Below are 6,232 nucleotides of genomic sequence, written 5' to 3'. Positions count from 1 at the left end.
CAGTACTATATGCATAAGCAGTTCTGTTCAGGCAAGGGCTGAAAAACTCTGGAGACTTTGCTTTTGTCATAGATTTCTTTCAAGGTAATTAAGTTAGTTTAAATGCTGATGAGAATATTTTCCATTGCATTATTATTCATGTTCTCCCAGTCAAGGATACGCATTGCTGTTCTGCCTGGAGCTCTTTTCTTTTTGCTATTTCATTCAGGTTTGATTTGAGAGGGTGAAAAACTAGTTAGGAACCTTGGGTCCCCTCTAAGAAAAACTCATGTACAGTATTAGGTCCTATCGACTCTGCTGTACATGTTGTCTGCACACTTCATGTTTCACAAACAGAGATGCTTGCTGACCTAGGATCTTGTCAGCGCTTATGTAAACATAAGCATTGTATTTAAAGATAATGACTGTATGTGACCCTTGAACTAAATGTTCTCTTTTTGAATAGTGAAAGAAAAACAAAGAAAAGCAATGCGTTACCATAAATTAATTTGAAAGAACTGGAAAATTGTTTACTCATCTGGCCAGCATTTATTGTCTGATTAATCTCCAGGAATTTGACAGGCTAAACACAAGTTCCTGTGTTTGCAGGACGGGAGCCAGGTAGTCACATGCACAGGTAACATATGGCATTGTTACAGGGGTTACAAAAGACCTGCCTGCATGGCAAATCACGTGGTGGAAAGCAAAAAGGCAGGGCAGCTTCTCCGCTGCAAGGCAAATTCTGCAGAAGTTGATGTGAGGTACCTGAGCAGTCACATACGGCGGGCAGTTCACAGCAAGCCAGCTGCCCACGGCCCAGGGAGAGAATTCATCTTGCTTCTACCTTGCTCACAGTGGCCTTTATCCTGGGAAAACAGAGAGGCTTGCCAACTGGAAGAATTATTTTGCTAACAGTGGCAGCCTGGCTCTGCTGCCAGCCTTCCCAGGGGCCGTACACGTACCCATGTTGTAAGACCAGCGCATCTGACAAGACTCTCTTAAGAGCTACAACACTGTGAAAGGTAATAACAGTATGTGGCTTTCAATCTCTACTATAATCATTCAGCTCTGCTCCCCTTACACTCCTGACTGGCCCCCCCCAAAGGCAAGTCACCAGTGTGCCGGGCTGATGATCTGCCACCAGCAGCAACGCTGGATGGAGTGTCTCAGTGCACACGCTGCGTAATTCTAGCTTTTCAGCAAGCCCTGCCTTTGCAGCAGTAGGGTCAGTCATATGACAGGAAAGGGTTTCCAGTATTTGGCTTTCTCCAGACAGCCCAAGAACTTCCAAGTCAGGGGTCCTCAAACTTTTTTAACAGGGGGCCGGCGTGCGGATGCAGTGGCAGGCAGTCATCTGTGGCTGCTTGGTTCCCCCCCCCCAACCCCCGGCGGGGGGGGCGGGGGGGTGTCTGTAAATACCGGGGGGTGCATTGAGGACCCTGGGGGGCCGTATCCGGCCCGCGGGCCATAGTTTGAGGACCCCTGTATCTAAGTGAATGTCACAGGAAGAAAAATTGGTCTGATTGTGCAAAGCTGGAAGCATCTGGGCACTGTGGAGGAACACAGAGCTCAGTGAGATGGTTGCTGCTGAGCTACACTGGGGGCATCCCACCTTCTGTCCCGACAGCAATGCAGCAATGTATTTTCCTGGTATGCCAGCACTTGCTTGTGCACACATGTTGGTGATGCTGCTTTGGCAGCCTGCCTGGAGAAGTCACGCCCCGTCAGGAAACAAACACATTGTGGTATCAGTGTGCATTTGGGCGCTGCCTAGAGCTTCCTTATTGCTTTCTGCATCGTCCTCTGGGGTTTCTGCTGCTCCTCTAAAACCACAGAATGACACCCTATGGCACCACCACGTCCTGCTCTGCTTTTGCCTTGGGCAGCGTAGGCAGGCACTGCTCAAGGGGGAAGCAACGAGGGAAGCCGTTTGGGGCCCCTGTAGTACACAGCAGCCTCGGTTATGGAAAAGGACCCCCTGTGCTACCCTATGTACGCAGAACAAATAGAGCCCAAACAGCAAGCGGGAAGGCCAAAAGGGATATAATAATGCTCGCAGACTTTTGTGGACTTCTAATAGGCCTTAGGGTTTGTACTGCTATATGTAAGTGTTATGATTTTATCATTCAGCCGTTTTAGCCTAATCGGCCACAGAAAGATGCCAAGGGAAGGTGAATCAAAAGGAGTGATCAGAGTTAAGCGACATGAGCTTTTCAATTTTATTGTTCAGAAGAAAACACAGAGTGCAGGCCTAGTTGGCTCAGGTGATCTCACGATAAAAAAATGAGGCCAAAAGCTGGCTTTAGACACAGTAACAACATTAAGTGCATCTGCTTATGATATATGCATTAATGTTGTATTTTAAAGACCATAAAAGAAGGCTCTGAGTCAATGCTCCCTCTGACACTAAACTGACAGCCCTACCTGCAGATTCAACCTGCATTTGCAACATGGTATTCTGATGCTTGGTAACCTTTATACCTAACAGGTTACTTACTAGCATTTCATAAAACAATTATATGCCAGGCATTATATAGCTCTTATTTTAATCTACAGAATCATACTACATGTGCATTTCTTTGCACTTGTATTATTCTTCCTGTCACTTGTAGTTTGCAGTAACATTTTTCACTGTACCTCAGATATCCCCAAACTCCTATTTAAACAGAAGAAGTCTCTGCTACGTTAGGGAGCAACTCATTACAGAAAGCACATCTAAAAGGAGAGGAGCCTGTATCTTAGCATTTGCACATGCACTGCAAAAAGTGTGGACAAAAGGTTATATTAGCTTAAAATATTTCAGTGCTTTTCCCTACCACCCACCCACCCATTGTCTGCTTGCTCCTGTTCCTTGCAAAGCAAATGCAAACTTAAATCAGATGCCTTCATCAGGCAGGCTCTCAAATGAGTTGTGCCAACACCACTGGAGGCCATGTACCACAGGGAAGAGGAAGTGGTGGCAATACCTTTAGCCGGTACTGTCATCAGAGATTCTGGCTTTTGAAACCATTCTCTTATTCTGGATCTGGACGGAGGCTGCTGCTGTACTTGCTTACATGAGGGAACTTAATTGTCTTTAAATTACATGAAATTAAAGATGGCAGTTACACCCTTCACCTTCAAAAAGATTTTAATTCCATTCATCCCACTAGTCAGTACATCTGTACATATCTGTTTTGGCATATTACTAATGTGTTTAATGGAAATAAACAAAGCCATGTGTTTTACATTAAGACAAAGAACACGGTATCTTGGTTACACTGGCAATTAATAATTTCAGTGGAATTCTATTTCGGCCTGGCATTATCTTGTGGGTCATACACAAAATCACAAGATACTCCTCTACGTGTCCACAAGTTCTCCTGTACATTAGAAGCCCTATTATTAATCTAACCAGTAATTTATTCAGATACTATTTAAAAATTGTTTTGGAATGCTTCTGGTAATGAGAGTAATTAAAGTCTTTTTCAAATCTTTCACTTGTAAAGAATGCATTTGAAGCAATTTGTTGTTACTATCATTTAATATACCCTCTATATTTATGCAGGACAGCTGCACATCTTAGGGTAAATTATTACACCTCTAAAAGTCATCTGTAGTTCAAAGATTTCTTTGTTACTGAGTACGAAGAATAATAAATTAGACACTGTGTTAAATGCATAAACAGACTCAGCTGACTTAGCAAACATGTGACTAGCACGCTACTGATGAGAAATTTCTTGTGAAGCATAAGGTATGAAGCCAAAAAGGAAATATAATGCAATATGTTCTTTAAAGTTACAATGGAACATATGAGAAAGAAAACACAATGCAATATGACTTACCCTGTAACTAGTCTAACCAGAAAAAATAATTATAGTCAGCTCTCCATTAATACTGGGTGGATTATCAAATTTGGAATTATATTATGCCAAAGATGCACAACTGCTGCCTTGTTTCCAAACAGGCCAATTAAAGCTGGCAGGGCTTATTAACTCATGCACAGCACCAACCAGGTTCACCACTGCTGCTTCCAGCCCCCAGCTGCTGCTGGGCAGTTAGGTGGAAAAGCACTTGGGCAAACCTGGAAGCATGGCATTGAGACCCCCCAGTCCTGCAGAAGGCAGAGTCCCCAGCTGCCATCTCACGCTGTGGTCCCTTTTGTCACATAAGCAAAGGCAGTCTGGGGAGGACCACACTTGACTGGCTGGTTACCAAGGAATATTCCTGACCAGCCTCAAATAGGAACAAGACTGTCATATGTAAAACCCCACATTCAAAGAGGCACCAATTTCTGCAAAACTGCAGTAGTACTGGAAGATTTTACATCACTTTGCCAAGAGATTTATGCATCAGACAAAACTCAAGCTTACAGATGAGTCCAAACTTCCTTCGTCTTTCCTTTAAAATTGTTCGTTCTCTCAACCATGAGATTTTTGGGCTACATTCAGGCTTTTGCTGAAAGGAACCATCTTTTCTTAGAAACAGTACAGTTCACATAACAAATTACTTCATACTCAATGCTCAATTATTTATTGATCTTATTTGATACTATTAATTCTTACTAGTTTTGTAAGTAGTATGTATCAATTTCATTTTGACCATTCCAGGGGTTTTACCTTGAGTTCTCACATTCTAAGAGGTATTTATCTTAACATAATCAGGTCATCTGTAGGTTACAGAATACGCACATAAAAATTAACTGGCCTGCTTACTGGAAGTGTTCTCCAGCTCAGCTCACACTGCCGTGACAATTTTTTTGAACATTCAGGTGATTGATTTTAGTCTGCTAGGTGTCTGCTGTTTCCCTGTTCTCTTTCCATATGTACAATGTTCCCATTGAATTTGACTTTGAAGAATAGTTGAGAGTGTTTTTCACTAGCAAGACTTCTTGTAGTAACAAAGCATTGCATTCAATACCCAGATCTAGAAGACAGGAACTGAAGTATTGTTAGCCCAGTGCTGCGAGCAGCTCCTGGACCACACCAAATAAATGCCGTGCCACTTCTTTTCCAGATGGGGATAAAACACTGTACACTGTGAAGCTACCCAGACAGCTCTAAAGAAACTACCCTGGGTACCAGATGCAGCACAGGTATCACAGAGTGCCCTGGAAGCACGCCACGCCACCTGGAGTGGGACTGGCCAGGCTGCTTGCACCATGCTGTGGTAAGCCTGGCAACCCAGTGCTGTAGCACTGGTACCATGCACCAAAACACATACAACGCAGAGGTAGCACCATCTCATGTCAAAGGCTTAGACACCCCCTACCCAAAGGTCTGCCTATACACATACTTAATTTTTTAATAATATTACTCCTGTTCTACAAATAAACTGTCAAATTGTTTGGTGGTAGTACTATGAGTTATTTTAATTATTTTAGAAACATTACTTCGAGTTACCAAGACTGAAGAATAATTCTTGAGACCTAATAAAAAACCAGATGACTGGGAAATTAATTGCAATTATCAGTAATCCAAGGAAAAGGTAATTTCAATTATTAATAGGCAAGATTCTTTTTTAAATTCAAAACCACCTGGACTGTACTGGGAAAGTTCAATGAAAATTTTTTGATCACTATAAATAAGCAATCCACCAGGTTTATTGCTGTGTAAGGAATGATGCAATAAAGAATGACAGATAGTAAAAGCATCACTCTTCAGTAGTTACCAAAGTGCTTTTTGTTTTATTAAATAAAACCAGTAGAACCTGTTTTGGAAATAGCTATCCTCAAGTTTGGAATGACAACAGGCTTCCACCCTGGAACCTTAGACTAAACAAAGCCATCAAGAAGGAAAATATATGAGCTTAAAGGCTGTAGCTCTTGGGAGGGAAGACAATGTGAAATGAAAACACAAACCAGGCAGATGTTTTTTCTTGGTGACGGAAATACTTCAGCCCAATGGGGAAGAGCTGTTGCTGAACGATTTCAAGACTAGAAGGGGAAAGAAAAGGGCAGAGTTGTAACAGAAGTACTTGGGAAATTTTCAAAAATACCCTGAGCAGATACAAAAAAATCTGATAAAGCATGGTCTTATCTTCCTCAGTGAATTTAAAATAATTTTTACAAAATCTCTTAAGAAAGAGAATATAGACTTTAACACAGACTGACAAAATTGGCTCAGAAGCAGTCATGGATTGTTAAGTCTAATGCCCAGCTAGTGCCTTACTTCATATTCTGTAGACCTCTTTCCAATGTTCTAAAATTCTCTGAAACAACATTACTATAACAAAACCAAATCTATTTTTGTTTTCTCATTATGTAAATACATAC

The 6,232-nt window shown here is 41.9% G+C and overlaps 1 long non-coding RNA gene across 1 annotated transcript; it reads left to right on the top strand.

Annotated features, from left to right (window-relative positions):
• Window positions 1-573: 573 nt before the first annotated feature.
• On the top strand, window positions 574-5,313 carry LOC129736110 (uncharacterized). Its single transcript, XR_008732280.1, has 2 exons — window positions 574-1,001; window positions 4,975-5,313. It is a non-coding gene; the product is annotated as an uncharacterized LOC129736110 (long non-coding RNA).
• The last annotated feature ends 919 nt before the right edge of the window (window positions 5,314-6,232 follow it).

Source organism: Falco cherrug, chromosome 5 (genome assembly GCF_023634085.1).
Source record: "Falco cherrug isolate bFalChe1 chromosome 5, bFalChe1.pri, whole genome shotgun sequence".
Taxonomy (NCBI): Eukaryota; Metazoa; Chordata; class Aves; order Falconiformes; family Falconidae; genus Falco; species Falco cherrug.
Note: the sequence above shows the minus strand (reverse complement) of the source record. Positions and strands in the feature narration are given on the sequence as shown.